Source organism: Eriocheir sinensis, unplaced genomic scaffold (assembly GCF_024679095.1).
Source record: "Eriocheir sinensis breed Jianghai 21 unplaced genomic scaffold, ASM2467909v1 Scaffold598, whole genome shotgun sequence".
Lineage (NCBI taxonomy): Eukaryota > Metazoa > Arthropoda > Malacostraca > Decapoda > Varunidae > Eriocheir > Eriocheir sinensis.
This window is the reverse complement of record NW_026111940.1, coordinates 51,896-70,000: the sequence shown is the minus strand read 5'-3', so window position 1 is coordinate 70,000 and position 18,105 is coordinate 51,896. Positions and strand designations below refer to the sequence as shown.

Genomic DNA, 18,105 nt, shown 5'->3' with positions numbered 1-18,105 from the left:
AAGGAGGAGCGGGTGATGGAGGAGGAGGAGCAGGAAGAGTGGATGGCAGAGGCCGAGGACGAAGATGGAGGGAAGGAAAGGAGTGACAGCTTGGAAGGAAGGGGGGAGGAGGAGAGGGTGGGGGAAGCCGAGGACGAAGATGGAGGGGAGGGAGGACAGCTTGGCAGGAAGGGGGGATGCGGGGCAGGACGAGAGTGGGGAGGCACCGTCGTCGTCTAGGCTCGGGCGACAGGAGCAACACGAGCACCGGCAGCGGCAGCAGCGGCAGGCCAGGGAGGGCAGGCGGGGGCGCGGCGCGGGGCGGAGTTGTGTTTCTTTTCTTTCATTTTCGTTTTGTTGTTGCATAAAAAAGAGAAAATCAAAGAAAAAATCCGAAAACAAAAAAACAAAACAAAAATTAACACTACACTAAGACAAAATAACAAAAAAGTAATAAAATAACAATGCCTAAAAAATAATATACCAAAAAAAATAAATTAATAAAACAATTTAAATCAGTAAAAAAAAAGGAGCAAAACAAAAAAAATCTTAAAAAATAACTAATAAAACAACAACAAAATACTGTGTGTGTGTGTGTGTGTGTGTGTGTGTGTGTGTGTGTGTGTGTGTGTGTGTGTGTGTGTGTGTGTGTGTGTGTGTGTGTGTGTGTGTGTGTGTGTGTGTGTGTGTGGGTGGGTGGGTGGGGTGGTGTGGGTGTGTGTGGGTGTGTGTGGAGGTAAGAAGGAAGACAGGATTGAGGCGCCGGACGGAAACATTCTGATTATCTTCGTTTCTTCTGTATTGGAGTGTGTTAGTAAGAGAGAGAGAGAGAGAGAGAGAGAGAGAGTGTGAGAGAGAGAGAGAGAGAGAGAGAGAGAGAGAGAGAGAGAGAGAGAGAGAGAGAGAGAGAGAGAGAGAGAGAGAGAGAGAGAGAGAGAAGCAAGAAAGGAAGATTATTTTATGAATAATGATAGAAGGGAGCGAAGAAGGAAGGAAGGATGGAAGGAAGGAAGGAAGGAAGAAAATAGAAAGAATAAAGAAAAGGAGGAGGAGTCAGATAGCAAAGGGAGGTAGTAGATAGCAAAGGGTAGCAAAGAATATTTAGATGGAGTAAAGGATATGTATGGACGGAGATGAGATGAATGGAAGGAGACAGAAACCTGAAGGAATAAGGAAGAGAAAGATAATGACGTGCAAGAGGGAATGAATGCTGACCCTGGCTTATATGTCGGGGTGGGATGCTGACCCTGGCTTATATGTCGGGGTGGGCTGCTGTGCCTGGCTTATATGTCAGGGTGGGATGCTGACCCTGGCTTATATGTAGAGGTGGGATGCTGACCCTGGCTTATATGTCGGGGTGGGATGCTGACCCTGGCTTATATGTCGGGGTAAGATGCTGACCCTGGCTTATATGTCGGGGTGGGATGCTGACCCTGGCTTATATGTCGGGGTGGGATGCTGACCCTGGCTTATATGTCAGGTGGGATGCTGACCCTGGCTTATATGTCGGGGTGGGATGCTGACCCTGGCTTATATGTCGGGGTGGGATGCTGACCCTGGCTTATATGTCGGGTTGGGATGCTGACCCTGGCTTATATGTCGGGGTGGGATGCTGACCCTGGCTTATATGTCGGGGTGGATGCTGACCCTGGCTTATATGTCGGGGTTTGATGCTGACCCTGGCTTATATGTCGGGGTGGGATGCTGACCCTGGCTTATATGTCTGGATGGGATGCTGACCCTGGCTTATATGTCGGGGTGGGATGCTGACCCTGGCTTATATGTCGGGGTGGGATGCTGACCTTGGCTTTTATGTCGGGGGGATGCTGACCCTGGCTTATATGTCGGGGTGGGATGCTGACCCTGGCTTATATGTCGGGGTGGGATGCTGACCCTGGCTTATATGTCGGGGTGGGATGCTGACCCTGGCTTATATGTCGGGGTGGGATGCTGACCCTGGCTTAGATGCCGGGGGGGGGATGCTGACCCTGGCTTATATGTCGGGGTGGGATGCTGACCCTGGCTTATATGTCGAGGTGGGATGCTGACCCTGGCTTATATGTCGGGGTGGGATGCTGACCCTGGCTTATATGTCGGGGTGGATGCTGCCCCGGGCTTATATGGCGGGGTGGGATGCTGACCCTGGCTTATATGTCGGGGTGGGATGCTGACCCTGGCTTATATGTCGGGGTTGGATGCTGACCCTGGCTTATATGTCGGGGTGGGATGCTGACCCTGGCTTATGTCGGGGTGGGATGACCCTGGCTTATATGTCGGGGTGATGCTGACCCTGGCTTATATGTCGGGTGGGATGCTGACCTGGCTTATATGTCGGGGTGGATGCTGACCCAGGCTTAGATGTCGGGGTGGATGCTGACCCTGGCTTAGATGTCGGGGTGGATGCTGACCCTGGCTTAGATGTCGGGTGGGATGCTGACCCTGGCTTAGATGTCGGGTGGGATGCTGACCCTGGCTTATATGTCGGGGTGGATGCTGACCCTGGCTTAGATGTCGGGGTGGGATGCTGACCCTGGCTTAGATGTCGGGGTGGATGCTGACCTGGCTTAGATGTCGGGTGGGATGCTGACCCTGGCTTAGATGTCGGGGTGGGATGCTGACCCTGGCGTAGCTGTCGGGGTGGATGCTGACCCTGGCTTAGATGTCGGGGTGGATGCTGACCTGGCTTAGATGTCGGGGTGGATGCTGACCCTGGCTTAGATGTCGGGTAGGATGCTGACCCTGACTTAGATGTCGGGGTGGGATGCTGAGCCTGGCTTATATGTCGGGTGGGATGCTGGCCCTGGCTTAGATGTCGGGGTGTCATGCTGAACCTGGCTTATATGTCGGGGTGGGATGCTGACCCTGGCTTAAATGTCGGGGTGGGATGCTGACCCTGGCTTAGATGTCGGGGTGGGATGCTGACCCTGGCTTAGATGTCGGGGTGGGATGCTGACCCTGGCTTAGATGTCGGGGTGGGATGCTGACCCAGGCTTAGATGTCGGGGTGGGATGCTGAACCTGGCTTACATGTCGGGTGTGATGCTGATCCTGGCTTAGATGTCGGGGTGGGATGCTGACCCTGGCTTAGATGTCGGGGTGGGATGCTGACCTAGGCTTGTATGTCGGGGTGGGATGATGACCCTGGCTTATATGTCGGGGTGGGATGCTGAAATTGGCTTAGATGTCGAAGGCTGGAGGCGGAGGAGGGGGGCATCGTCGTTCAGACTGGGACAGGAGCAACACGAGCACTGGCAGCAGCAGCAGCAGGCAGGGAGGGCAGGTGGGGCAAGGGGCGGAGTTAGGTTTTATTTTTATTTTTTGTTTTGTCTTACAAAAAGAGAAAAAACCAAACAAAAAAAGTTTAAAAAAAATCAACTCTACACTAAGACAAAATAATAGAACAATAATAATAAAACCTAAAAAAATAATATACCCAAAAAATTAGAAAACTAATAAAACAATGAAAATCCGTAAAAAAAAAAAAAAAAAAAAAAAAACTAAAAAAACTACAAACAAACAAAAATAATATAAATCGCCAAAAATAGAAAAGAGAAAACCTGTGAAATAGAAAGAGGAGCAAGAAGAGGAGGAAGGGGAAGGAAAAGTGGAGGATGAGAGGGAGAAGAACAGGGAGAAGGAAAGGTGAGGAGAGAAGGAGTCTGTGTGTGTGTGTGTGTGTGTGTGTGTGTGTGTGTGTGTGTGTGTGTGTGTGTGTGTGTGTGTGTGTGTGTGTGTGTGTGTGTGTGTGTGTGTGTGTGTGTGTGTGTGTGTGTGTGTGTGTGTGTGTGTGTGTGTGTGTGTGTGTGTGTGTGTGTGTGTGTGTGTGTGTGTGTGTATAAGAGGTTGAAGAATTGAGGTTGACGGATATTCTAATTATTTTTCTTTGTTTTCTGTTGTTTAAGCGAGAGAGAGAGAGAGAGAGAGAGAGAGAGAGAGAGAGAGAGAGAGAGGCTGAGAGACAGAGTCTGAGAGAGAGAGAGACAGAGAGAGAGAGAGACAGAGAGAGAGTGGTAAGGGGAGAGGAGTAAAGGGAGAGGATAAGGGAAGGAAATGGGTGTCGAGAGGCGTGAGGAAGGAGAGGGAGAGTGTGGCGGAGAAGGCAGATAAGCGTGAGGGGAGTGTAAGCCGAGAGGGTGGATGGAGGAGGGGAGGAGTGTGTCGAGGAGGATAAGGAGGAGGAATGTGTGTCGGAGGCTGTGATAAGTGAGTGTGTGTGTGTCGTGAGTGTGTGTAAGTGGATGTGTGTGTGTGTGTGTGTGTGTGTGTGTGTGTGTGTGTGGTGTGTGTGTGTGTGTGTGTGTGTGTGTGTGTGTGTGTGTGTGTGGTGCTGTTGGTGTGTGTGTGTGCAGTGTGTGTGTGTGTGTGTGTTCTGTGTGTGTGATGTGTGTGTGTGTGTGTGTGTGTGAGGTGTGATGTGTGTGTGTGTGTGTGTGAAAGGGATGAGAGAATTGAGGCGACGGAGGGATACATTCTAAAGAGAGAGAGAGTAGAGAGAGAGAGAGAGAGAGAGAGATGAGGATAAGAGAGAGAGAGGCACGAGAGTAGAGAGAGAGAGAGAGAGAGAGGTTTGAGGTAAGAGAGAGGAGAGAGATGGTGCTATAACAAGAATGAGGGAGAGGTCTGGAGAATGGGCGTCAAGGAGAGGGAGGCCTGAGAGAGGGCGTCAAAGGAGGCTGAGAGGTGTCGGAGAGGGCAGTCATAAAGGAGAGGCGGTGTCGGAGAGGTGTCATAAGGTCGAGGGAGTGTGTCGGAGGAGGCGTCATAAGGGAGAGGGAGTGGTGGAGAGGCGTGTGATAAGGGAGAGGGCCTTAGGTGGGGAGAGGTGATAAGGGAGAGGAGTGTATTTGAGAGGCGGTCATAAGGGAGAGGAGTGTGTCGGGAGGTGCCAGTAAGGAGAGGAGTGTCTCGAGAGGCGTCATAAGGGAGAGGGAGGTCGAGAGGCGTCAAGAAGGGAGAGGGGAGGGTGTTGAGAGGCAGCCATAAAGGAGAGGGAGGTAATGGAGGAGGTGTCAAGGGGAGAGGGAGGTCGGAGAGGGTCACAAAGGAGAGAGGAAACAGAGGCGGGATAAGGGAGGTGTCGAGAGGTACAAGGGGAGGGTGTCGGAGAGGCGTCATAAGGAGAGAGGGAGGTAAGTCGGAGAGGCGTCATAAGGGGAGAGGGAGTGTCCCTGAGAGGCGCGGGGCCACCAAGGGAGAGGGGAGGGGTCGTCGGAGAGGAGCTAAGGCCAGAAAGGGAGAGGGAGTGTGTCGGAGGGGCGTGATAAGGGAGAGGGAGTGTGTCAGAGAGGCGTGATAAGGGTGAGGGGAGGGGTCGGAGAGGCGTGGATAAGGGAGAGAGAGGGAGGAGAGGCGAGGGGAGGGCAGCCGGAGAGGCGGATAAGGAGAGGGAGGTGTCGGAGAGGTGTCATAAGGGAGAGGGAGTGTCTCTCGGAGAGGCGGAACAGTAAGGGGAGAGGGGAGAGTGTTTTGGAGAGGCGGATTATAAGGGAGAGGAGGATATGGGGGAGATGGCCTCGAGAGGCGTCATAAGGGAGAGGGAGGCATGTCAGAGGCGTGATAAAAGGAGAGGAGGCTTTCGAGAGAGGCGTGTCATAAGGGGGAGGAGGTGTCGGAGAGGCGTGGATAAGGGAGGGAGGTCTGGAGAGGGCGTCAAGGAGAGGAGGGAGTGTGATCGAGAGAAACGTGATAAGGGGAGAGGGAGGTAAGCCGAGAGGCGGATAAGGGAGAGGAGGTGTCGGAGAGGCGTGATGGGGAGAGGGAGGTGTCGGAGAGAGGCGGATAAGGGAGGGAGGTCGTCGGAGAGGGCGTGGATAAGGGAGAGGGAGGTGTCGGAGAGGCGTCATAAGGAGGGAGGAAGGTCGGAGAGGCGTCATAAGGGGAGGAGGTGTCCCGAGAGGCGTCATAAGGGGAGGGAGTGTGTCGGAGAGACGTGATAAGGGGAGGGAGGTGTGCCTGAGAGGGCGGATAAGGGGAGAGGAGGTGTCGGAGAGGCGTGGATAAGGAGAGAGGAGGTGTCGGAGAGGCGGATAAGGGGAGAGGGAGGTGTCGGAGAGGCAGGCGCATAAGGGGAGGAGGTGGAGTGTTTGAGAGGCGTGATAAGGGAGAGAGGGAGGTCGGAGAGGCGTGGAGCAAGGGAGAGGGAGGTGTCGGAGAGGTGTGATAAGGAGGAGAGGGAGTGTGGCCGGGAGTAAAGCGTGATAAGGGAGAGAGGGAGGTGTAAGCCGGGAGAGGCGCTGCCAAGGAGAGGGAGTGTGTCGGAGAGGCGTCATAAGGGGGAGGGAGTGTGTCGGAGAGGCGTCATATGGAGGGAGTGTGTCGGAGAGGCGTGGATAAAGGAGAGGAGGCCCTGAGGCGTCATAAAGGAGAGAGGAGGTCCGAGAGAGGCGTGATAAGGGTAAGAGAGGAGGGAGGTGTCGAGAGGCGTCATAAGGGAGGGAGTGTGTCGGAGAGGCGTGGATAAGGAGAGGAGGCAGGTTGGAGAGGCGTGATAAGGGGAGAGGAGGTTCTTGAGAAGGCCAGTCATAGGGAGAGAGGGAGTGCTTCGGAGAGGCGGAGTAAGGGGGAGGAGGAGGCAAGGTTGGAGAGGCGTGATAAGGGAGAGGGAGGTGGTCGGAGAGGCACAAAGGAGAGGGAGGTCTGGAGAGGCCACAAGGAGAGGGGAGTGTCGGAGAGGCGCCCATAAGGGGAGGGAGTGTCTGAGAGGCACAAGGGGAGAGGGGAGGCAAGAGGCGGATAAGGGAGAGGGAGGGGTTGAGAGGGGCGGATAAGGAGAGGGGAGGGGAGAGGCGTGGATAAGGGGAGGGAGGCTCGGGAGAGGCAAGGGAGTGAGAGGGAGTGGAAATTGGAGAGGCGTCATAAGGGAGAGGGAGGCAAGGGAGGCGTGTGGATATGAGAGAGCAAAGCCGGAGAGGCGTGGATAAGGGAGAGGGAGGTCTGGAGAGGCGCTCATAAGGGGAGGGAGTGTCGGAGAGTGTAATAAGGAAAAGGGAGGAAGCCTGAGAGGCGTGATAAGGGAGAGGGAGGTGTCGGAGAGGCGTCATAAGGGAGAGGAGTGTGAAGCTGGAGAGGCGCAGGAGGGGAGGGAGGCCTGAGAGGCGGATAAGGGAGAGGGAGAAGCTGAGAGGTGGATAAGGGGAGGGGAGGTAAGTCGGAGGAGGCAAGGGAGAGGGAGGTGTCGGAGAGGCGTCATAAGGGGAGAGGGGAGTGTGTCGGAGAGGCGTGGATAAGGGAGAGGGAGGTCGAGAGGTGTCAAGGGGGAGGGAGCACTTGAGGCGCTATAAGGAGAGGAGTGTGTCGGAGAGGCGCTGGCAAGGGGAGGGAGTGTAAGCCGAGAGGCGGAGGTGTGGGGAGGGAGGTCTTGGAGAGGGCGGCCATAAGGGAGAGGAGGAAGCCGAGGAGGCGTCATAAGGGGAGGGAGGTTCCTGGAGAGGCACAAGGGGAGAGGAGGGGCCGGAGAGGCGCCAAGGAGAGAGGGAGGTGCTTGAGAGGCGTCATAAGGGAGAGGGAGGTTCTCGGAGGCGTCATAAGGAGAGGGAGTGTGTGTCGGAGAGGCGTCATAAGGGAGAGGAGGCCGAGGAGGCGTCATAGTGAGAGAGGAGGCGCTTAAGGGAGAGGAAGCCGGGAGAGGCGGATAAGGAGAGGGAGTGTGTGTCGAGAGGCGTCAGTGGAGGAGAGGAGGTGTCGGAGAGGATAAGGAGAGGAGGTCAGAGAGGCGTGATAAGGGAGGAGCAAGCCTGAGAGGCGCTATAAGGGAGAGGGGAGTGGGGTTCTGGAGAGGCACAAGGGAGAGGGAGGTGTCGGAGGAGGCGGGGTCACAGCAAGGGAGAGCAGTGTGCCGGGAGAGGCGGATAAGGGGGAGGGAGGTGCCTGGGAGAGGCGTCATAAGGGAGAGGGAGTGTGTCGAGAGGCGTCATAAGGGGAGAGGGGAGGTTTGAGAAGGTCACAAGGGAGGGAGTGTGTGTCGGAGAGGCGGCAAGGGAGAGGAGTGTGTCGGAGAGGCGGGCCAAGGAGGAGGCCGGAGGAGGCGTCATAAGTGAGAGGGAGGTGTCGAGAGGCGTCAAGGGGAGAGGGAGTGTGTGTCGGAGTGTGACAAGGGAGAGGGAGTGTGAAGCCGGGAGGCGGATAAGGAGAGGGCGTGTTGAGAGGCGTGGATAAGGGAGAGGAGCACAGAGAGGCGTGATAAGGAGAGGAGGTGCTTGGAGAGGCGTGATAAGGAGAGGAGTGTGTCGGAGAGGCGTCATATGAGAGGAGTGTGTCGGAGAGGCGTGATATGAGAGGGAGGCCTGAGGCGGCCAAGGGAGAGGGAGGCCTGGAGGCGTCAAGGGAGAGGAGGTGTCGGAGAGGCGTCATAAGGGAGAGGAGTGTGTCGAGAGGCGTGATAAGGAGAGGGAGGTCAGGAGAGGCGCTATAAGGGAGAGGGAGGTCTCGGAGAGGCGTTACAAGGAGAGAGGAGGCAAGCCTGGAGAGCAAGTGCCTGGGCTAAGGAGAGGAGGTGTCGGAGGCGTGGATAAGGGGAGGGAGGTTCTGGAGAGGCGTCAGCAAGGGGAGAGTGAGGCCGGAGAGGCGCCAAGGGAGAGGAGGTGTCGGAGAGGCGTCATATGAGAGGGGAGGTAAGCCGGAGAGGCGCTGGCATGAGAGGGAGTGTCGGAGAGGTGCGTGATAGGTGAGAGGAGGTGTCAGGAGAGGTGTCATAAGGGGAGGGAGTGTGTCTGAAGAGGGCAGTCATAAGGGAGAGAGGAGAGTGTCGAGAAGAGGCGTCATGCAAGGGAGGAGGGGAGTGTGTCGGAGGAATCGTGAAGGGCTATAAGGGGGACTGTGTCGGAGAGTAAGCGCTTATAAGGGGAGAGGGAGTGTCGGAGAGAGGCGAGATAAGGGGGAAGTGGTGTGTCGGAGAGGCTTGATAAGGGAGAGGGAATGTGTCGGAGAGGCGTAATGAGGGAGAGGAGTGTCGGAGGACGGATGGGGAAAGGGAAGAGTGTCGGAGGTCTTGATGGGGAAAGGTGGGTGCGTCGGAGGGACGTGAGATGGGGAAGGAAGAGGTCGGAGGACGTGATGGGAAGGGGAAGAGTGTCGTGGAGGGACGGATGGGGAAGGAGTGTCGGAGGACGCGATAGGGAAGGGAGGAGTGTTGAGGGTGTGACAGGTGAGGGAGGAGGTCGGAGGGACGTGATGGGGATGGGAGCCTCGAGGGGACGTGATGGGGGAATGTAAGAGTGTCGGAGGTGATGGGGAGGTTTGAAGAGTGTCGGAGGGACGATGGGGATGGGGAGGGAGGTCGAGGGGTGTGATATGGGTAAGAGGAGGAGTGTCGGAGGGGACGTGATGGGGAGGGAGGAGGATGGGGATGGAGTGTCGTGAGGGACGGATAGGGGAAGGGGAAGAGTGTCGGAGGGTCGTGAGGTGGATAGGAGGAGTGTCGGGAGGTGATGGGGATGCGGAGAGGGTAAGAGTGTCGTGGGGACGTGATGGGGGATGAAGAGGTCGGAGGGGTGTGGATAGGGGAGGGAGGAGTGTTTCAGAGGAACGGATGGGGAGGGGAAGAGTGACGGAGGGGTGTGATAGAGGAGGGAGGAGGTTGGAGGACGTGATGGGGGAGGGGAAGAGTGTCGGAGGGAAGGTGTGATGGGGATGAGGAAGAGTGTCGAGGGACGTGATAGGGAAGGGGAGGGAGTGTCGGAGGGAAGTGATAGGGGAAAGTGGAAGAGGTTTGAGGGACGTGGATGGGAGGGAGGAAGAGTGTTTGAGGGAGCGGATGGGAGAGTCGGAGGGGTGTGATAGAGGTGAGATGGGGAGGTGAAGTGTCGGAGGGACGTGATGGGGAGGGGAAGAGTAGTCGGAGGGAGGTGTGTAGGGAGTGTCGAGGGAGGTTGGGGGTGTGATGGGGTGCAGGAGAGTGTCGGAGGGACGTGATGGGAGGAAGAGCAAATGGAGGGACGTGATGGGTGGGATGGTAGGAGGTGTTTGAGGACGTGATAGGGAGGAAGAGTGTCGGAGGGGTGGATAGGGGAGGGAGGGAAGGTCGGAGGAGGGATGAGATGGGGAGGGAAGAGGTCGGAGGGGTGTGATAGGGAGGGAGGAACAGGTCGGAGGGAATGAGATGGGGAGGGAGAAGTGGTCGGAGGTGATAGATGGGGAAAAGGAAGAGGTCGGAGGGGACGTGATGGGGAACGGAAGAGTGTAGGGGAGGTGAGTGTCGGAGGAGGCGTGGTGTGATGGGATGGTAACAGTGTTTGAGGGAGGTGATTGGGAAGGAAGTGTCGAAGGAGGGACTGTGATGGGGGAGAAGAAGTGTAGGAGGTCGGAGGTGATAGGGAGGGAAGAGGCAAATGGAGGTGACATGATCGGAAGGGAGGAGATAGAGGGAGGGAGAGCAAAGTATAGTGAAGGGATTAGCTGTAGGGACGTGTGATGGGTGTAGGGGTGAGGAGTGTTCAAGGACGTGGTGGGGAGGGAAGAGTGTCGGAGGGGCGTGGATAGGGGAGGGGAGGATTGTCGGAGGGGTTTGATAGGGGAGAAGAAGAGTGTAGGAGGGACGTGATGAGGGAGAGGAACAAAAATGGGAAGAGTGTCGGAGGGAGTAAGGATGGGGAAGGGAAAGTGATAGGGACGTGATGAGGGGAGGGGAAGAGTGTCGGAGGGACGTGGGATGGAGAAGGGAGAGTGTAGAAGGAGGGATGGGGAAGGGAGGTACCTAGAAAGTGATAGGTGAGGAAGAGCAGTTGGAGTGGGTGTGATGGGGGAGAGGTATGAAGGCCGGAGGTGATGGGTGAAGGGGAGGAAAGTCGGAGGGAGGGGATTAGTGGAGGGCAAGAGGGGACGATGAGAGAGGAGGAAGAGTATGGAGGATGATGGGGAAGGGAAGAGGCCGGAGGGACGTGGATGGGGAGGAAAAAGAGTGCAGGAGGGACGTGGGACAAGAGGGGAAGAGTGTAGGAGGGGACAAGTGATGGGGAGGGAGGCAAGGTGTGATGAGAGGGGAGGGAGGAGTGCGGAGGGACGTGGATAGGGGAGGGAAGGAGGTCGGGAGGGACATGATGGGGAAGGGTCGGAGGGACGTGATGAAGGAAGTGAAGGAGGGGACGTGATGGGGAGGGAGTGTCGGATGGAGGATGGGGAGAGGAAGAGGAGAGGACGTGGATGGAGAGGGGAAGAGGCACGGAGGGAGGTGATGGGGAGAGAAAGAGTGTAGGAGGGACGATGGGGAGGGGAAGGTAGGGAAGGAGGTAGGAGGGACGTGATGGGGAAGGAGGGACGGATGGGGTGGGGGAGCGATTAGTGTCGGAGGGACGTGGATAGGGAGAGGAAATTGTCATGGGGAAGGAAGTGAGTTCCTAAGGGGTGTGATAGAGGAGGAGTGTTTTGAGGTGTTATAGGGACGGATGAGGGAAGGTGCCGGAGGTTTAGACAGGGTGAGAAGGGGAGGAGTGTCGGAGGGACGTGATGGGGGAGGGGAGGAAGAGCTGGAGGGACGATGGGAAGGGAAGAGGTAGGGAGGGTTAAAGTTTGGAAGGGGAAGAGGTGATAGGGAGAGATGGGGAAGGAAGTGGTCGGAGGGGGTGATGTGATAGGGGAGGAAGAGTGTCGGAGGGACGTGATAGGTGGGAGGGAGGAGTGTCGGAGGACGTGATGGGGAGGGAGGAGTGTCGGAGGGGACGTGATAGGGGAAGGGGAAGAGGTTTTGGACGACAAGGGTAGAGTGGTGAGGGACGTGATGAGGAAGGTCGGAGGGGCGTGATAGGGGAGGGAATGAGTGTCGGAGGAGGAGATGAAGGAAGGGGTAGTGATACGTGTGGGAGGAGACTGTCGGAGGGACGAGATGAAGGAGCGTGCCAGGAGGGGCGTGGATATGGGAGGGAAGGAGTGTTGAGGATGGACGGATGGGAGGAAGAGGAGTGTCGGAGGGTGGAAGGAAGTGTTGTTTTTAGTGACGTGGGGAGGGAAGGAGGCAGATAGGAGGGGAGGAGTGTCAGAGGGGCGTGGATAGGAATGAAGAGTGTAGGAGGGACGGATGGGGAAGGAGGAGTGTCGGAGGGACGTGATGGGGAAGGAGAAGATGGAGGGACGTGGATGGGGGAGGGGAAGAGTGTTGACGGGACGTGATAGGAGCAAAGGAGGTCATGGAGGGGCGTGATGGGGAGAGGAGTGTGTCGGAGAGGCGTGATAAGGAGACGGGAAGAGTGCTCTTGGAGGGGCGTACAAGGGGGAGACGGAGAGGTGTCGAAGGGACGTGATAAGGGGGAGGGAGAGTGTCGAGAGGTGCGTGATAAATGGAGATTTTGGAAGTCTGTTGGAGAGGCGCGGATGGGGGAGTAGGAAGAGTGTCAGAGGCGTGATGGGGGAGAGGGAATATTTTGAGTGTCGTTGAGGGACGTGATGGGCAGAGTGGGAAAGTGTCGGAGAGGCGTGATAAGGGGAGAGGAAGAGGTGGCGCGGAGGGGACGAGATAAAGGGGAGGGAGGTGGTGAGTCGAAGGAGATGGGAAAGGAAAGTGTGTCGGAGAGGCGAGATGGGAGGGGAGGGAGTGTATTGAAGGCGAGATAGAGGAAAGAGTGTGGCGGAGGGACGTGGATGGGAGGAGGATGAGTGTCGAAGGCGGCGTGGATGGAGAGAAAGCGAGGTCGGAGGGGCGTGGATGGGAGAGGAAGCGTGTCGGAGGACGTGATGGAAGGAGGAAGAGGCCGGAGTACAAGGGGAGAGGAAGAGTGTCGAAGGACGATGGGGGAAGAGGAGGAGCGCTCTGTAATGGAGGACGTGATGGTGGCAGTGTCGGGAAGAGCGTCGAAGGAGGGATGTGGGGGAGGGAGGAAGAGTGTCGGAGGGACGGGATGGGGAAAGGAAGAGGTGGAAGGGACGTGATAAAGGGAGGGGAAGAGGTCGGAGGGACGATGATGGGGAGAGGAAGAAGAGTGTCGAGGGACGGACAGGGAGAGGAAGAGCAATGAAGGACGTGATGGGGAGAGAAGTGTAGGAAGGACGTGATCGGGGAGGCGAAGAGTGTCGGAGGGACGTGGATGGGGGAGAGGGCAGAGTGTCAGGGACGTGATGGGAAGGGAAGAGTGTAATGGAGGGGCGAGATGGGGAGAGGAAGAGGCGGAGGGACGTGATAAAAAAGGAGGAGTAAAAAGAGTGTCGAAGGGACGGGATGGGGAGAGGGCGAGATAAAAGGAGTGTGGAAGGTAGAGAGAAAGACGGGATGATGGGAGGTGGCGGAGTGTTTGAGGGACGAGAGTGGGGAAGGGGACGTGATGGGGAGAGGAAGAGTGTCGGAGGACGGATGGGGAGAGGAAGAGTACGGAGGGACGATGGGGTGAGAGGGAAGAGGCCGAAGGGACGTAGATGGGGAGGGAAGAGTGCGGAGGACGAGATGTAGGAAGTGTGTCCAAGGGACGGATGGGGAGAGGGAGAGAATGAAGGGACGTGATGAGGGAGATGAAGAGTGTCGGAGGGACGTGATGGGGGAGAGGTAAGAGTGTCAGAGGAGGACGTGATGGAGAGGGGAAGATGTGGAGGGGCGTGGAGAGGAGGGGAAGAGGTCGGAGGGACGGGATGGGGAGAGAAGAGGCTGGAGGGACGATGGGAGGGGAAGAGTGTCGGAGAGGACGTGCAAGAGTAAGGGGAGAGGAAGAGTGGGAGGACGTGATGGGGAGGGGAAGGTAGAAGGGACGGGATCGGAGAGGCGGATGGGGGGGAAGCGGAAGGAGGAAAAAGAGGCGAGATGTGGGGAGGAGGTGAGGACGGGATGGGGGAGGGGAAGAGGTCGGAGGGGCGGATGAGGGGGAGGAGTGTCGGAGGGAGATGGGGAGGGAAGGTGTAGAGGCGTGATGGGGAGGGAGAGTGTCGGAGGGACGTGATGGAGGGGAGGAGTGTCGGAGGGGCGTGATAGAGGGAGGGAGGTGGGAGAGTGGAGGAGGAAGGGGAGGGAGTGATGGGGAGGGTGATGGGAGGGAGGAGGAGGTGGAGTGAATAGGAGGAGGAGGAGAGGGATGAAGGGGAGGGGAGGAGTGTCGGAGGGGCGTGATAAGGGGGAGGAAGTGTGGCGGAGAGGTGATGGGGGAGGGAAGGTGAAGGAGGGCAGTGATAAGGGGAGGGAGGAGGTTGAGAGGCGAGATAAGGGAGGGGAAGTGTGTCGGAGGCGTGATAAGGGAGGGAGTGTGGCGGAGGACGGATGGGGCCCAAGAGGGAGTGTGTCGGAGAGGCAAGATAAGGGGGAGGGAGTGTGTCGGAGAGGCGTGATGGGGATAGGAGGAGTGTCGGAGGGGTGATAAGGGGAGGGAGTGTGGCGGAGGGTGGATGGGGAGGGAAGAGGCGGAGAGGAGTGATGAGGGGAGGGAGTGTCGGAGGGGTGGATAGGGGAGGGAGTGTGTCGGAGGGACGGATGGGGGAGGAGGAGAGGTGTCGGAGGGACGTGGATAGGGGAGGGAGAGGTAGGAGGGGTGTGATGGGGAGGGAAGAGTGTGGAGGGACGTGATAAGGGGAGGGGAAGAGTGTCGGAGGGACGTGATGGGGAGGAGAGTGTCGGAGAGGCGTGATAGGTGAGGGAAGAGGTCGGAGGGTGTGATGGGGGAGGGAGGAGTGTTGGAGGGGCGTGATAGGGAGGGAAGAGTGTCGGAGGGTGTGATAGGGAGGAAGAGTGTCGGAGGGGTGTGATAGGGAAGGGGAGGAGTGTCGGAGGGGTGGATGGGGAGGGGACGAGTGTCGGAGGAGCGTGATGGGGGAGGGGAGGAGTGTCGGAGGACGTGATAGGGAGGGAGGTGTCGGAGGGACGTGATGGGGAGGGAGAGTGTCGGAGGGTGTGATAGGGAGGGAGGTGTGTCGGTGGGGTGTGATCGGGGAGGGGAGGAGTGTCGGAGGTTTGTGATAGGGAGGGAGGAGTGTCGGAGGGACGTGAGGGGAGGGGAAGAGTGTCGGAGGGGTGATAGGGGAGGGAGGAGTGTCGGAGGGGTGTGATGGGGAGGGAAGAGTCGGAGGGGTGTGATAGGGGAGGAGTGTCGGAGGGGTGTGATTGGGAGGGAAGAGTGTCGCAGGGGTGTGAAAGGGGAGGGAGGAGTGTCGGAGGGTGTGATGGGGAGGGAAGAGTGTTGGAGGGTGTGATGGGGAGGGGAGGAGTGTCGGAGGGTGTGATGGGGAGGGAAGAGTGTCGGAGGGGTGTGATGGGGAGGGAGGAGTGTCGGAGGTGTGATAGGGGAGGGAGGAGTGTCGGAGGTGTGATGGGGGAGGGAAGGAGTGTAGGAGGGACGTGATAGGGGAGGGAGGAGTGTCGGAGGGTGTGATAGGGGAGGGGAGGTGTGTCGGAGGGTAGTGATAGGGGAGGGGAGTAGTGTCGGAGGGGTGTGATCGGGGAGGGAGGAGTGTCGGAGGGTGTGATAGGGGAGGGAGGAGTGTAGGAGGGCGGGATAGGGAGGAGAAGTGTCGGAGGGGTGTGTGGATAGGGAGGGAGGAGGTCGGAGGGTGTGATGGGGAGGGAGGAGTGTCGGAGGGTGTGATAGGGAGGGAAGGTGTCGGAGGGAGTGATGGAGGAGGGAGGGTATCGGAGGGACGTGATGGGGAGGGAGGAGGTCAGGAGGACGTGATAGGGGAGGGAGGAGGTCGGAGGGGTGTGATGGGGAGGGAGGTGTCGGAGGGTGTGATGGGGAGGGAGGAGTGTCGGAGGGACGTGATGGGGAGGAGGAGTGTCGGAGGGTGTGATGGGGAGGAGGAGTGTCGGAGGGGTGTGATGGGGAGGAGGAGTGTCGGAGGGTGGATGGGGAGGGAGGAGGTCGGAGGGTGTGATAGGGGAGGGAGGAGTGTCGGAGGGGGTGATGGGGCAGGGGAGGAGTGTCGGAGGGACGTGATGGGGGAGGGGAGGAGTGTCGGAGGGGTGTGATGGGGAGGAGGAGGGTGTGATGGGGAGGGAGGAGTGTCGGAGGGTGTGATGGGGAGGGGAAGAGTGCGGAGGGGTGTGATGGGGAGGGGAAGAGGTCGGAGGGGTGGATGGGGAGGGAGGAGGAGTGTCGGAGGGACGTGACAGGGAGGGAAGAGGTCGGAGGGGTGATAGGGAGGGAGGAGTGTTTGAGGTGTGATGGGGAGGGAAGAGGTCGGAGGGTGTGATGGGGAGGGAGAGTGTCGGAGGGGTGGATGGGGAGGGAGGAGTGTCGGAGGGGTGTGTGATGGGGAGGGAGTGTGTCGGAGGAGTGTGATAGGGGAGGGGAGGAGATCGGAGGGTGTGATGGGGAGGGAGGAGTGTGGAGGTGGATGGGGAGGGGACGAGGGTCGGAGGGTCGTGATTGGGGAGGGGAGGAGTGTCGGAGGTGTGATAGGGGAGGGAAGAGTGTCGGAGGGTGTGATAGGGGAGGGAGGAGTGTCGGAGGGACGTGATGGGGAGGGAGAGTGTCGGAGGGTGTGATAGGGGAGGGAGGAGTGTCGGAGGATGTGATAGGGAGGAAGAGTGTCGGAGGGTGTGATGGGGAGGGAAGAGTGTCGGAGGGGTGTGATAGGGGAGGAAGAGTGTCGGAGGTGTGATGGGGAGGGAGGAGGTCGGAGGGTGTGATGGGGAGGGAGGAGTGTCGGAGGGTGTGATGGGGAGGGAGGAGTGTCGGAGGACGTGATAGGGGAGGGAGAGTGTCGGAGGGTGTGATAGGGGAGGGAAGAGTGTCGGAGGGCGTGTGATGGGGAGGGAAGAGTGTCGGAGGGGTGTGATTGGGGAGGGAGAGTGTCGGAGGGTGTGATGGGGAGGAAGAGTGTCGGAGGGTGTGATAGGGGAGGGAGGAGTGTCGGAGGGGTGATAGGGGAGGGAAGAGTGTCGGAGGGGTGTGATAGGGGAGGAAAAGACTGACGGAGGTGTGTGATAGAGGAGGGGAAGAGTGTCGGAGGGGTGTGATAGGGGAGGGAAAGAGTGTCGGAGGGGTGTGATAGGGGAGGGGAAGAGTGTCGGAGGGACGTGATGGGGGAGGGGAAGAGTGTCGGAGGGTGTGATGGGGAGGGAGGAGTGTCGGAGGGTGTGATGGGAGGGAGTGTCGGAGGGTGTGATGGGGAGGGAAGAGTGTCGGAGGGTGTGATGGGGAGGGAGGAGTGTCGGAGGGTGTGATAGGGGAGGGAGAGTGTCGGAGGGACGTGATGGGAGGGAGGAGTGTCGGAGGGGTGTGATAGGGGAGGGAAGAGGTCGGAGGGGTGTGATGGGGAGGAGGAGTGTCGGAGGGGTGATGGGGAGGGAGGAGTGTCGGAGGGGTGTGATAGGGGAGGGAGAGTGTCGGAGGGTGTGATAGGGAGGGAGGAGTGTCGGAGGGTGATGGGGAGGGGAGTGTCGGAGGGTGTGATGGGGAGGGAAGAGTGTCGGAGGGTGTGATAGGGGAGGGAGGAGTGTCGGAGGGGTGTGATGGGGAGGGAGGTGTCGGAGGGTGTGATGGGGAGGGAGGAGGTGTCGGAGGGACGTGATGGGGAGGGAGGAGTGTCGGAGGGTGTGATGGGGAGGGAGGAGTGTCGGAGGGGTGTGATGGGGAGGGAGGAGTGTCGGAGGGGTGTGATGGGGAGGGAGTGTCGGAGGTGTGATAGGGGAGGAAGAGTGTCGGAGGGGTGTGATGGGGAGGGAGGAGTGTCGGAGGGTGTGATAGGGAGGGAGGAGTGTCGGAGGGTGTGATAGGGGAGGGAGGAGTGTCGGAGGGTGTGATAGGGGAGGGAGGAGTGTCGGAGGGTGTGATGGGGGAGGGGAGGAGTGTTGGAGGGGTGTGATGGGGGATGGTAGGAGTGTCGGAGGGGTGTGAAAGGGGAGGGGAGGAGTGTCGAAGGGGTGTGAAAGGGGAGGGGAAGAGTGTCGGAGGGGTGTGATAGGGGAGGGGAGGAGTGTCGGAGGGGTGTGATACGGGAGGGGAGGAGTGTCGGAGGGTGTGATAGGGGAGGGAGGAGTGTCGGAGGGGTGTGATAGGGGAGGGAGGAGTGTCGGAGGGTGTGATAGGGGAGGGAAGTGTCGGAGGACGTGATAGGGAGGGGGAGGTGTCGGAGGGCGTGATGGGGGAGGGAGGAGTGTCGGAGGGCGTGATAGGGGAGGGAGGAGTGTCGGAGGGCGTGATAGGGGAGGGGAGGAGTGTTGGAGGGACGTGATAGGGGAGAGGAGGAGTGTCGGAGGGGCGTGATGGGGAGGGAAGTGTCGGAGGGT

At 58.6% G+C, this 18,105-nt stretch overlaps 1 protein-coding gene across 1 annotated transcript in view; it reads left to right on the top strand.

Annotated features, from left to right (window-relative positions):
- LOC126993287 (dnaJ homolog subfamily C member 17-like) overlaps positions 1–18,105 on the top strand; it is a gene marked incomplete at its 3' end in the record, with an annotated part of 107,961 nt that overhangs the window by 38,042 nt on the left and 51,814 nt on the right. The gene's annotated exons all lie outside the window — the stretch shown is intronic.